We start from the raw sequence: 14,142 nt of genomic DNA, 5'->3' as shown, positions 1-14,142 counted from the left end.
GAGTGCCTCGTGCCCCAGTGACACACTTTTTTCTCCGAACACATTCGTTTTTTTTTTTTACTGCGCACATGGAGACGGTAACTCCGCCTACGAAAACGCCTACGAAAAACGTGGGAAAATAATATTTTAACGCTGCCATTTTAACTTTAGGGGATAGGACAATATTTAAATATCACCAAATTGCCCAACGCCATGGCACATGTTCCATCCATCATTCAAATGATGTCTAATTTGGGTTTAATTGGACTTGCCATTATATACTGGCTCACAAAGGGCTCCCCTTTTCATGTCTGGTTGGAATGTGGATGTGACCACAGAAATTCACTTGATACATTGAAAAGATTAGTGCGACCTGTTGTGAAGTGAGGAACATGCCATTTCAAACATCTTAATATCATCAATAACAAGGATTAGCTTTAATTCAGTTTTTCTGGCAGTATTGCAAGCGATGGGAATGGGGTGATGGTGGTATAGAATACAAAAATAAAACTGTCCAAGAACTCTCCAGAATGAATGCAGATAAGTATCATAATACCTTATTTATTACCATTTTATTACCAGTGTTTTTGTAATAGGAAAACTCTGCAGGATCAAAAGGAACATGAAATGCCTGCATATCATGCGAACCATTTCTGCCAGACTGTTTACAGCGCCCAACTCTATTCTACGCTGTGCACATTGTCCTCACACCTCCACATTGTGCTGCTGTGGGTACATGTAAAGATCACCTAGCCCCATTCTGCGACTACCCCTGAAAATCTAATCTATTTCCCATTATACGCAGCTAGCACATTTGGATCATTGGAAGTTGTGGGAACGTACGTTTGTGATTTCCCATTCGTTCTGGGAACGAAACCATAAGTTTGGAATGTTTAGTAACTATTCTGTGAACTGAAGTGAAAATTTAGCCTATTATGGGAACGTTTATTTTTAGGTTGCAGGGAGGTTCTGAGAACGATTTGCTCTGGTTTCTTGAAAGTTTTTCTGGGAGGTTTTATTAACGGTCTGAGAATGGAAATTATAGAGGTTATTTAGAGTTTTTTTATAACTTCCTTAAAACTCTTTAGAACCCATAGCAGCCGTCGATTACCTTTCTTTAAAATACTATAGCGGTCGCGAACGGCCTTGTTTTTCTAACAATAATACACTATATATACAAAAGTATGCGGACACCCCTTCAAATTAGTGGTTTTGGCTATTTCAGCCACACCCATTGCTGACAGGTGTCTAAAATTGGCCACACAGCCATGCAATCTTCATAGACAAACATTGGCAGTAGAATGGCCTTACTGATGAGCTCAGGGACTTTCAATGTGGCACCTTCATAGGATGACACCTTTTCAACAAGTCAGTTTGTATCATTTCTGCACTGCTAGAGCTGCCCCAGTCAACTGTAAGTGCTGTGGAAATGTCTAGGAGCATTTACATTTTAGTCATTTAGCAGATGCTCTTGTCCAGAGCAACTTACAGTAGTGAATGCATATATTTCATAATTTTTTTCTTTGTACCGGTCCCCCGTGGGAATCGAACACCCTGGGGCTCAGTTGGTAGAGCATGGTGTTTGCAATGCCAGGGTTGTGGGTTCGATTCCCATGGGGGACCAGTACAGGGGGAAAAAATGTATGAAATGTGTTCATTCACTACTGTAAGTCGCTCTGGATAAGAGCGTCTGCTAAATGACAAAAAAAAGAACAAAAAATAAATGTATACAGAGAAAAGAGTCGGCCTGAGAATTGAACCCTGTGGCACCCCCATAGAAACTGCCAGAGTTCTGGACAACAGGCCCTCCAATTTTACACACTGAACTCTGTCTGAGAAGTAGTTAGTGAACCAGGTGAGGCAGTCATTTGAGAAACCAAGGCTGTTGAGTCTGTTGATAAGAATGTGGCCAGGTTGATGAATACAGCTGCACAGTATTGTCTCTTATCAATGGTGGTTATGATATCGTTTAGGACCTTGAGCGTGGCTGAGGTGCACCCATGACCAGCTCGGAAACCAGGTTGCATAGCGGAGAAGGTATGGTGGGATTCGAAATGGTCGGTGATCTGTTTGATAACTTGGCTTTCATAGACCTTAGAAAGGCAGGTTAGGATAGATAAAGGTCTGTAGCCATTTGGGTCTAGAGCGTCTCCCCATTTGAAGAGAGGGATGACCGCAGCAGCTTTCCAATCTTTGGGGATCTCAGATGATACGAAAGAGAGGTTGAACAGGCTAGTAATAGGGGTTGCAACAATTTTGGCGGATAATTTTAGAAGGAGAGGGTCCAGATTGTCTAGCCCGGCTGATTTGTAGGGGTCCAGATTTTGCAGCTCTCAGAACATCAGCTATCTGGATTTGGGTGAAGGAGAAATGGGGGAGTCTTGGGCAAGTTTCTGTGGGGGGTGCAGGGCTGTTGATCGGGGTAGGGGTAGCCAGGTGAAAAGCATGGCCAGCTGTAGAAAAATGCTTATTGAAATCTCTATTATCGTGGATTTATCGGTGGTAACAGTGTTTCCTAGCCTCAGTGCAGTGGGCAGCTGGGAGGAGGTGCTCTTATTCTCCATGGACTTTACAGTGTCCCAGAACTTTTTGGAGTTTGTGCTACAGGATGCACATTTCTGTTTGAAAAAGCTAGCCTTTGCTTTCCTAACTGCCTGTGTATATCGATTCCTAACTTCCCTGAAAAGTTGCATATCGCGGGGGCTATTCGATGCTAATGCAGAACGCCACAGGATGTTTTTGTGTTGGTCAAGGGCAGTCAGGTCTGGAGTGAACCAAGGGCTATATCTGTTCCTGGTACTACATTTTTTGAATGGGGCATGCTTATTTAAGATGGTGAGGAAAGCACTTTTAAAGAATTACCAGGCATCCTCTACTGACGGAATGAGGTCAATATCCTTCCAGGATACCCGGGCCAGGTCGATTAGAAAGGCCTGCTTGCTGAAGTGTTTTAGGGAGCGTTTGACAGTGATGAGGGGTGGTCGTTTGACCGCAGACCCATTACGGATGCAGGAAATGAGGCAGTGATCGCTGAGATCCTGGTTGAAAACAGCAGAGGTGTATTTGGAGGGCAAGTTGGTTAGGATGATATCTATGAGGGTGCCTGTGTTTACGGATTTGGGGTTGTACCTGGTAGGTTCATTGATAATTTGTGTGAGATTGGCGGCATCAAGCTTAGATTGTAGGATGGCCGGGGTGTTAAGCATGTCCCAGTTTAGGTCACCTAACAGCACAAGCTCTGAAGATAGATGGGGGAAATCAATTCACATATGGTGTCCAGGGCACAGCTGGGGGCAGAAGGTGATCTATAGCATGCAGCAACGGTGAGAGACTTGTTTCTGGAAAGGTGGATTTGATGTCTATGAGGGTGCCCGTGTTTACGGATTTGGGGTTGTACCTGGTAGGTTCATTGATAATTTGTGTGAGATTGGCGGCATCAAGCTTAGATTGTAGGATGGCCGGGGTGTTAAGCATGTCCCAGTTTAGGTCACCTAACAGCACAAGCTCTGAAGATAGATGGGGGAAATCAATTCACATATGGTGTCCAGGGCACAGCTGGGGGCAGAAGGTGATCTATAGCATGCAGCAATGGTGAGAGACTTGTTTCTGGAAAGGTGGATTTTTAAAAGTAGAAGCTCACATTGTTTGGGCACAGACCTGGATAATAAGACAGAACTCTGCAGGCTATCTCTGCAGTAGATTGCAACTCCGCCCCCTTTGGCAGTTCTATCTTGTCGGAAAATGTTATAGTTAGGGATGGAAATTTCAGGGGTTTTGGTGGTCTTCCTAAGCCAGGATTCAGACACGGCTAGGTCATTGGCAGAGTGTGCTAAAGCAGTGAATAAAACAAACTTAGGGAGGAGGCTTCTAATGTTAACATGCATGAAACCAAGGCTTTTACGGTTACAGAAGTCAACAAATGAGAGCGCCTGGGGAATGGGAGTGGAGCTAGGCACTGCAGGGCCTGGATTAACCTGTACATCACCAGAGGAACAGAGGAGGAGTAGGAAAAGGGTATGGCTAAAGGGTATAAGAACTGGTCATCTAGTACGTTCGCAACCGAGAGTAAAAGGAGCAGGTTTCTGGGCACGGTAGAATAGATTCAAGGCATAATATTCAGACAAAGGTATGGTAGGATGTGAATACAGTGGAGGTAAACATATGCATTGAGTGACGATGAGAGAGATATTGTCTCTAGAAACGTAATTTAAACCAGGTGAGGTCACCGCATGTGTGGGAGGTGGAACTAAAGGGTTAGCTAAGGCGTATTGAGCAGCGCTAGAGGCTCTACAGTGAAATAAGACAATAATCACTAACCAAAACAGCAATGGACAAGGCCTATTGACATTAGGGAGAGGCATGCTTAGCCGAGTGATCATAGGGGTCCAGTGAGTAGCTCGGCGGGCTGGAGACACGGTGATTCAGACAGCTAGCGGGCCGGGGATAGCAAGCTAGCAGAAGGGCCTTAGAGGGATGACGCGACGGAAGAAGTCTGTTGTAGCCCCCTCGTGCTGTTACGTCGGCAGACCAGTCATAATGGATCGGCAGGGCTCCGTGTGGTAAAAGGGTCCAGGCCAATTGGCAAAATATGTATAGTGGCCAAAGAATTTGTCCAATGGGCCTCTTCAGCTAACAACGACGGCCTACCCCGGCCAAACCCTAACCCGGATGACGCTGTGCCAATTGTGCGCCACCCAATCATGGCCGGTTGTTATACAGCCTGGAATTGAACCAGGGTCTGTAGTGACACCTCTAGCACTGAGATGCAGTGCCTTAGACCGCTGCGCTAATCAAGAGCCCCCTACGCTGCACCAATGCCCCCAGTACAGTAAGCGAGGTCCATACAGAAATGGTTTGTCGAGATTGGTGTGGAAGAAGCTGACTAGCCTGTTCAGAGCCCTGACCTCAACCCCATCAAACACCTTTGGGATGAATTGGAACGCCGACTGAGAGCCAGCCCTAATCGTCCAACATCAGAGCTCTAATCGTCCTCACTAATGCTCTTGTGGCTGAATGGAAGCAAGTCCCCAGAGCAATGTTCCAACATCTAGGCTGAATTTAAGGATAGAGTAATTCATTTTTATATGTTGGGCTTAGGTTATATGTTTGCTAGGTGCAGATACAGTGACTTTTTCCACATTTTGTTACTTTACAGCCTTATTCTGTTTTTTTTCACATTAATCTACACACAATACCCCATGTTCCTCTTGGTCAGTGAAAGTAAGGGAAGTTATGTGGAGAGTCAGGGCTCAGCAGGAAAAGGAAGGAAGGGAGGAAGAGGAGTTAGAGATGATTGAAGGGATAGAGATGAGGAGTGGAGGGAGGAGGAAGAGAGGATAAGGAGAGCGAAGGAGAGGAGAGTGGATGGAGAGGAGGAGGAAGAGGGAAAGGAGGAGGGAGAGGACGAAGCAGAGGGAGAGTACAAAGAATAGGGAGAGTACAAAACAGTGGGAGAGGTGGAAGCAGAGGGAGAGGAGGAGGGAGGAGAAGAGGGAGAGCACACCTGAGAGGGGAGCCTACGTTTCCATGGATTGTGTCAGCTCCAAGTCCCACCATTCACCCTTGTACCACACGGCCTGGCTCTAAAGTGACAGTAGCAGGGGTTTTGGAGTTGTTTTTAAAAGTGGTAGGAACTTATATATTTTCCAGAGCTTGTAATGGATTACAACAAGAAAATGGGCCTGGTTGACCATCTTGACTGAGGATTTATTACGATGTTGGACGCACAGGCAGAAAATGGTGTAAGTATGTGTTTTGGGGGATGCTCAACATGAACATCATAATTGCGTACATTGTGTGGGGGACCCTGCAAAAGCCCCTTCCTAGAAACCACAGGTGCTGGTCCCTGAAGCCATTCAAAAAGCAGCTAGTGCATTTACTTTGTAATATGGCTACAGTGGCAGGAAGAGGGGAGCCAAGAGGGTGTGTGGACCGAGTTGTAACTAATTTGAAAGCAGGTGAAGTTGGAAGGGTGCAAGAGAGGGTGCATGGTGTGCATCCGGAGTGGACGCTGGGCAAAGAGTGAGAAATGTGTAGAAACCTCCTTTGGGATGCTCTACGTGTTCTGTGCCACTTTGCAGGATGGGGCAGAAGTTCCATGATATGTTGTAGGCTAAATGCAAACATTAAAGTGACAGTGTGAAATATGAAATACTTGTTGCATTCACTGAATTGTTGTCGAAGTAGGCTACTATTTCTACATTTTGTGTCAGGCCCAGTCTATACTAAATCTTATTGAGAGAGATTACCTACATTTCGAAATAGTCCCTGAATAGTTGTTAGCATTTTTACATTGTTACAGAAGTAAGAATCATTGTCAATCAAATAGCCTACTTTGTGTGGGTTTTGTAATACTTTCTGAATATTGTCCTCTGGTCACATTTTGGATCTATTTTTTTTATTTATATGTAAATAATATTTAAGTAGAATATATACTGAACAAAAATATAAACACAACATGCAATTATTTCTAAGATTTTACTGAGTTACAGTTCATAGAAGTAAATCAGTCAACTGAAATAAATTCATTAGGACCTAATCTATGGATTTAACATGACTGGGCAGGGGTGCACTGGGGAGCCAAGTCCAGCCAATCGGAATTAGTTTTTCCCCATAAAAGGGCTTTATAACAAACATTCCTGCAGTCAGCATGCCAATTGCACACTCCTTCAAAATTTTTGACATCTGTGGCATTGTGTTGTGTGACAAAACTGCACATTTTAGAGTAGCCTTTTATTGTCCCCAGCACAAGGAGCACCTGTGTAATGATCATACTGTTTAATCAGCTTCTTGATATGCCACACCTGTCAGGTGGATGGATTATCTTGGCAAAGGAGAAATGCTCACTAACAGGAATGTAAACAAATTTGTGCACAGCATTTGAGAGAAATAAGCTTCTTGTGCATATGGAAAATGTATTGGATATTTCATTTCAGCTCATGAAACATGAGACCAACACTTTACATGTTGCGTTTAATTCTAAGTTCAGTATATTATACTTGCTAAATTTTGAGTGAGTAATTTAGTCAAATATTTTACAATTTAAATACTCTTTTTTTTGTGTTGAGTGTTAGTTGTTTCTTGATAGAGAGTGTCTTTACACAATGGAAGACAAAATGAGACCAACACTTTACATGTTGCGTTTAATTCTTAGTTCAGTATATTACACTTGCTAAATTTTGAGTGAGTAATTTAGTCAAATATTTTACAATTTAAATACTCTAGTTTTTTTTGTGTTGAGTGTTAGTTGTTTCTTGATAGAGAGTGTCTTTACACAATGGAAGACAAAATGAGTGTTATTCCTATCAACATGATTGTGGTGTCATATTAAAGAAGAGGTTGTGCTCTTTAGAAGTAAGTTAAGTTGTTGTTGTCATTTGTTCTTTGTTTTTGAGCTATCTTTGTCTGCTTGAAATGTGTGAGAAAATGACCTTTATCTTGAAAATTCTCAGTAATCTAGAGCAGCATTCTAGAATTCTATTGCAGTCTAATGGGTTAAACTTTTCATGCAATATTTCAATAAGACTTTTAATAACACATCTATCTTGTTTTGGGTCAACTTTTTTTAGACTCCAAGCACAGACATGGAAAAATATTTGACTTTAAATAGAACCATAAAGAAACCTGGAGGAAACGTTATGCTGAAGTACTGAAATTTCCACAGAAGAACGTTGTTTATGAATGTTGTCTGAACTATTTGAGAACATTCCCAATGTCAAGCCATGTTGAAACTTTTAGAAAAGTTATGTTAAAGTTATTCAAGTTCCTTGAATGTGCTGAGAATGTGCCAAAGCTAAGCAACTATCCTGCACCATTCCCAGAAAGTTGCGGGAAAGTTGTATGCAAAATAACCATAGGACAACGACGCTCTCACCCAGCTCTAAAAAACACATGGTTCTCAGAACGTTATGTGCTAGCTGGGGACTGTTCTAGAATCTTGAACAAAGACTGTTACCACCTGCAGAGCTAGGCTACCTCCACGCATCTAGTAAATGCACTCCACGTGATAAAAGTATTTAAAACCCAAAATGAGGAGGCCTATGCTACCTGCTGTGCTGCTGCTGCTGCTGCATATAGCGCGGGAGAGAAAGTAAGCCGAAAGCGGTTATCATTTATTTTCAAAGCTAGAATGCATAATTCAAACCATAACAAAGGGTCACCCTCCTGTGTTTTGGAAAAAAGCTGAGCCATGGGCCTGAACAAATGTAACCACTCTCAAATTCATAGACAGAGCTATGGATGCAAGAACATACCAAAATCAGACCTATAGATTTAACATTTGTATTTATTTATTTTTATTAAACCTGTATTTAACCATGTTTTGTTTACATTTAAAGCAAGCTTGTATTGTGAGTACGATATTTGAACTAAGTTATAAGTTACATTCCTCAAGAAATAATGATATACTTAATTTATAAGTCCAAAAATGGATGTAGCAACTATATAAGGATTCCAGCTTTAACTTCGCTGTACAAGTGTCTGAGAGCATTACCAAGGGGAGGAATAACTTGATTATGTGTGCGTGCAAGCCTGTCGAGCAGACATAGGCGCACTTCTAAATATAAATTGTTTAGGCGAAGGCGTACTTACAATACACAATACACAATGACTCCTTGTCAAATGTAAATGTCGATTCATTTTGCATCCGTGGAGGTGCATGATACATAGATATGATACATATACATACATCCTACTCGGATGGTATTTCGCCGTCCCAACCTTCGCTCTCTCTCTCCCGCTACTCTCTCCTCTTCCATCCTATCATCTCTTCCCTCTGCTCAAACCTTCTCCAACCTATCTCCTGATTCTGCCTCCTCAACCCTCCTCTCCTCCCTTTCTGCATCCTTTGATTTTCTCTGTCCCCTATCCTCCAGGCCGGCTCGGTCCTCCCCTCCTGCTCCGTGGCTCGACGACTCACTACGAGCTCACAGAACAGGGCTCCGGGCAGCCGAGCGGAAATGGAGGAAAACTCGCCTCCCTGCGGACCTGGCATCCTTTCACTCCCTCCTCTCTACATTCTCCTCTTCTGTCTCTGCTGCTAAAGCCACTTTCTACCACTCTAAATTCCAAGCATCTGCCTCTAACCCTAGGAAGCTCTTTGCTACCTTCTCCTCCCTCCTGAATCCTCCTCCCCCTCCCCCCCCTCCTCCCTCTCTGCGGATGACTTCGTCAACCATTTTGAAAAGAAGGTTGACGATATCCGATCCTCGTTTGCTAAGTCAAACGACACCGCTGGTCCTGCTCACACTGCCCTACCCTGTGCTTTGACCTCTTTCTCCCCTCTCTCTCCAGATGAAATCTCGCGTCTTGTGACAGCCGGCCGCCCAACAACCTGCCCACTTGACCCTATCCCCTCCTCTCTTCTCCAGACCATTTCCGGAGACCTTCTCCCCTTCCTCACCTCGCTCATCAACTCATCCTTGACTGCTGGCTACGTCCCTTCCGTCTTCAAGAGAGCGAGAGTTGCACCCCTTCTGAAAAAACCTACACTCAATCCCTCCGATGTCAACAACTACAGACCAGTATCCCTTCTTTCTTTTCTCTCCAAAACTCTTGAACGTGCCGTCCTTGGCCAGCTCTCCTGCTATCTCTCTCAGAATGACCTTCTTGATCCTAATCAGTCAGGTTTCAAGACTGGGCATTCAACTGAGACTGCTCTTCTCTGTGTCACGGAGGCTCTACCCACTGCTAAAGCTAACTCTCTCTCCTCTGCTCTCATCCTTCTAGACCTATCTGCTGCCTTTGATACTGTGAACCATCAGATCCTCCTCTCCACCCTCTCCGAGTTGGGCATCTCCGGCGCGGCCCACGCTTGGATTGCGTCCTACCTGACAGGTCGCTCCTACCAGGTGGCGTGGCGAGAATCTGTCTCCGCACCATGCGCTCTCACCACTGGTGTCCCCCAGGGCTCTGTTCTAGGCCCTCTCCTATTCTCGCTATACACCAAGTCACTTGACTCTGTCATATCCTCACATGGTCTCTCCTATCATTGCTATGCAGACGACACACAATTAATCTTCTCCTTTCCCCCTTCTGATAACCAGGCGGCGAATCGCATCTCTGCATGTCTGTCAGACATATCAGTGTGGATGACGGATCACCACCTGAAGCTGAACCTCGGCAAGACGGAGCTGCTCTTCCTCCCGGGGAAGGACTGCCCGTTCCATGATCTCGCCATCACGGTTGACAACTCCCTTGTGTCCTCCTCCCAGAGTGCTAAGAACCTTGGCGTGATCCTGGACAACACCCTGTCGTTCTCCACTAACATCAAGGCGGTGACCCGATCCTGTAGGTTCATGCTCTACAACATTCGCAGAGTACGACCCTGCCTCACACAGGAAGCGGCGCAGGTCCTAATCCAAGCACTTGTCTTCTCCCGTCTGGATTACTGCATCTCGCTGTTGGCTGGGCTCCCTGCCTGTGCCATTAAACCCCTACAACTCATCCAGAACGCCGCAGCCCGTCTGGTGTTCAACCTTCCCAAGTTCTCTCACGTCACCCCGCTCCTCCGCTCTCTCCACTGGCTTCCAGTTGAAGCTCGCATCCGCTACAAGACCATGGTGATTGCCTACGGAGCTGTGAAGGGAACGGCACCTCCATACCTTCAGGCTCTGATCAGGCCCTACACCCAAACAAGGGCACTGCGTTCATCCACCTCTGGCCTGCTGGCCCCCCTACCTCTGAGGAAGCACAGTTCCCGCTCAGCCCAGTCAAAACTGTTTGCTGCTCTGGCACCCCAATGGTGGAACAAGCTCCCTCACGACGCCAGGACAGCGGAGTCAATCACCACCTTCCGGAGACACCTGAAACCCCACCTCTTTAAGGAATACCTAGGATAGGATAAAGTAATCCTTCTAACCCCCCCCCCCCCCCCTTAAAAGATTTAGATTCACTATTGTAAAGTGGTTGTCTGCTAAATGACTTAAATGTAATGTAATGTAAATGTAACATAGCCTTAACATCAATATAACCAAATGAGTCATTCGACTTCATGTATCATTTCAGTGATTATTATGGCAGTTCATTAATAACACAAATGATGCATGCCAAGCACACGTGGCTCCACTGGTGACTATTGTTGTCTTACTTGTTATTGAAAGACTTCATGGGTGTTGGTTTGGAATTCTTAGAAACTGTTTTACTGCGTGCAGAAAAACATAAACAGTAGGCTATTTATTGCCATGGCTCTTTCAGGGGCGGAAATCCCGGGGGGGACGGGGGACACACGACCCCCCCATCCTGGGATAAATATGATTTGTCCCCCCCAATATATCACTGAAACATAACTATGTAATTTAAATAATATTAATAATACGCAATGAAAGCAATTGTGCTGATTATAGACACTTAATAGCGCGTTTTTAAGTTTCAAAAGATTGCAACCCCCCCGCCCTTTGCCTCACAATGGTTTGATCCACTGCCAGTTCCTTAGCTTGCTACGTAACTGCCGTGAGGTTCATCCAGTCAATCGCGCACACACACACTAGCTGAATATGCAGAGCTAGCGCGCAAATATGAACTATTAAGCTAGCTAGTACCTATTCCATTTATGTGGCGTCGTCAAAGATGGAATCAGCATGCAGATGATGTAAGTTAGTGCTTCAAAGTCCCTGTGATAAGGTTAGCGATAAACTGAAGTCCAAACTGAACAGAACTACACTCTCATCTACCATTGTCTTAAATATACTTAATGGTCTCGTTGCAAAAGCTAAATTGTCGCAAGGGAACTTTTATTTATTTAATTTCACCTTTATTTAACCCGGGTAGCAAAGATTATAGCAAACACCACTGAAACTGAATTGGTGCTCGCTAGCTTTGCAAATTCAGCTATTGTTGGAAGCCAGCCAATATGAAACAAACTATTAAAATTACAAAAGGTTGCAGCATATGTTGTGTAAATGGTGAACTCATACAGCTGTCAACTCTTGTCATTTTAATCCGTTTCACATTTGCTAGCTACCTTTTAGATCGAAGCCCATATAGAATGATTGAAGATGATAGAAGCCCATCTCCTACTGTAAATAACCTACACACTGTGTGTGTAGCCAGCCAGGTAGAAAAATGGCAGAAAAATAAAAGATGGACATCAGAGTATTTTTCAATACACCAAAACGCATAGTAAGAACCCTAGTAGCCTAATATCTCAAAGACTAGTTGATAAAATGTTCATAAGAAAGAAATGAAATTCTAATGGAAATGTTTCACAATGATGTCATTAGGCAGAGCAGGCAACAGATGGCACACAGACAGCAGAGTTGGGGACAGATATGCAGGGACAGACTGGCAGAGACAGGGAGTCTCAGGTAAGTTTGTTGAGTCTTTGTTTGGCAACATTATGAAAGGTTCTCAATTTTTTTGACTTGTAAAATAGGAACATAATTGGAAAATGCCATGGATACCCCCACTCTCAACTTAAACTGGTGACTGAACTAAGATTTGTTAAAGGCAATGGTATTGCTGTTGTGATTAGTTGTGTAGTTTTGGGTACCGGTAGTTAGGAGTACGGCAAACACCTTATTTCTTTGGTTCCTCAATATACATTTACCATATTACAATGTAGGCTATGTGTTACAGCACTACTTTTGGTGTCCCCCTCAGGAATTGCTCTTGAGAAAATGTCATATAATTGTCCCCTCCAAAGTGGATATCAGATTTTCGCCCCTGGGCTCTTTAGAACCTTGAGTACATTACAGTGGTGCGTATGCTATGACAAGATAATGCGAGCCCCAAGTAATACATTTGGCCCAGATAACTCACACCGGAATCGGCCCAAGCTTAATCCCCGCATCCTAGCCATAAGTAATACTGCCGAAGGTGGCCCAGACTCGGGCCACATGACGTCGGCTGAGTCTGACTCTCAGCCGAGTGCCCCAACTCTCAGCCGGAATCGGCCCAGATCCACTGTGCTAGCTGGGAAGCTGCCAAGCCTGCAGGCCTACTTGACTCGTGCGCGTTCCCTGCTGTCTCGTGGTGGCTGGCCAGATAAGTAACGTGATTAGTAAACGTGACAAAAATGTTACGCAATTCTCTAATCACCGAAGCCGCGTCAATCGGGGAGGGTTTGGCCGGCCGGGATGTACTTGTCCCATTTCGCTGTAGCGACTCCTGTGCCTGCCCTGGCGCATGTGCGCTGACACGGTCACCAGGTGTACGGTGTTTCCTCCGACATAACATTTTTTTGGGGTGGATGGGTATAATTTGTATGCATAAAATGTATAATAATAATATTTAAAATGACAAAAGCAGGTAATTGTGTATAAATGTATTTAAATGTGCATGGGATTCTGGAAAGATGCCGGCAAAGTTCGCTGAATTCCGGTAGACCGAAACATCCCGATGTACTTGGGCCGATTCTGGTCAGTCATTCATTTTGATTCCAGGCTGAGTCCACACCCAATTCCGGGCCGATTCAATCAGTTCCGGCCTCCAGAAGAGGGCTGGGCCGATTCCTCGTTGCTAGCTGGGTTACCACGGATGTTTTTAAATTTGTTTAAATTAATTTTTTATTTAACTAGGCAAGTCAGTTAAGAACTTAAGAACACATTATTTCTTTACAATGATGGCCTACCAAAAGGCAAAGGGCCTCCTGCAGGGCTGGGGGCTGGGATACATTTTTTAAAATGTAATAAAAATATAGGACAAAACACATATCACAACAAGAGAGACACCACAACACTACATGAAGAGAGACCTAAGACAACAATATAGCATGGCAGCAACACATGACAACACAGCATGGTAGCAACACAACATGACAACAACATGGTAGCAACACAACATGGCAGCAGCCCAACATGGCAGAGGCACTAAACATGGTACAAACATTATTGGGCACAGACAACAGCACAAAGGGCAAGAAGGTAGAGATAACAATACATCACCCGAAGCAGCCACAACTGTCAGTAAGAGTGTCCATGATTGAGTCTTTGAATGAAGAGATGGAGATGAAACTGTCCAGTTTGAAGGCACAGATCACTGTCAGAGAGGAAAGGGCTGTTGAGGAAATAAACAGAACCTATTCTATCCTATTATTTGCCGTATGTGTTTATAATATACAGCCAACCATTTCAGACTGTTCCATAAGCTACAATAGCTGCATCCATGTTTGTACCATGTTTTGTGCTTTTACCATGTTGTGTTTCTACCATGTTGTTGTTATGTTGT

This window comes from Salmo salar, chromosome 06 (genome assembly GCF_965601325.2).
Source record: "Salmo salar chromosome 06, fSalSal1, whole genome shotgun sequence".
In the NCBI taxonomy this organism is placed as follows: Eukaryota; Metazoa; Chordata; class Actinopteri; order Salmoniformes; family Salmonidae; genus Salmo; species Salmo salar.
This window is presented reverse-complemented; position numbering follows the sequence as displayed.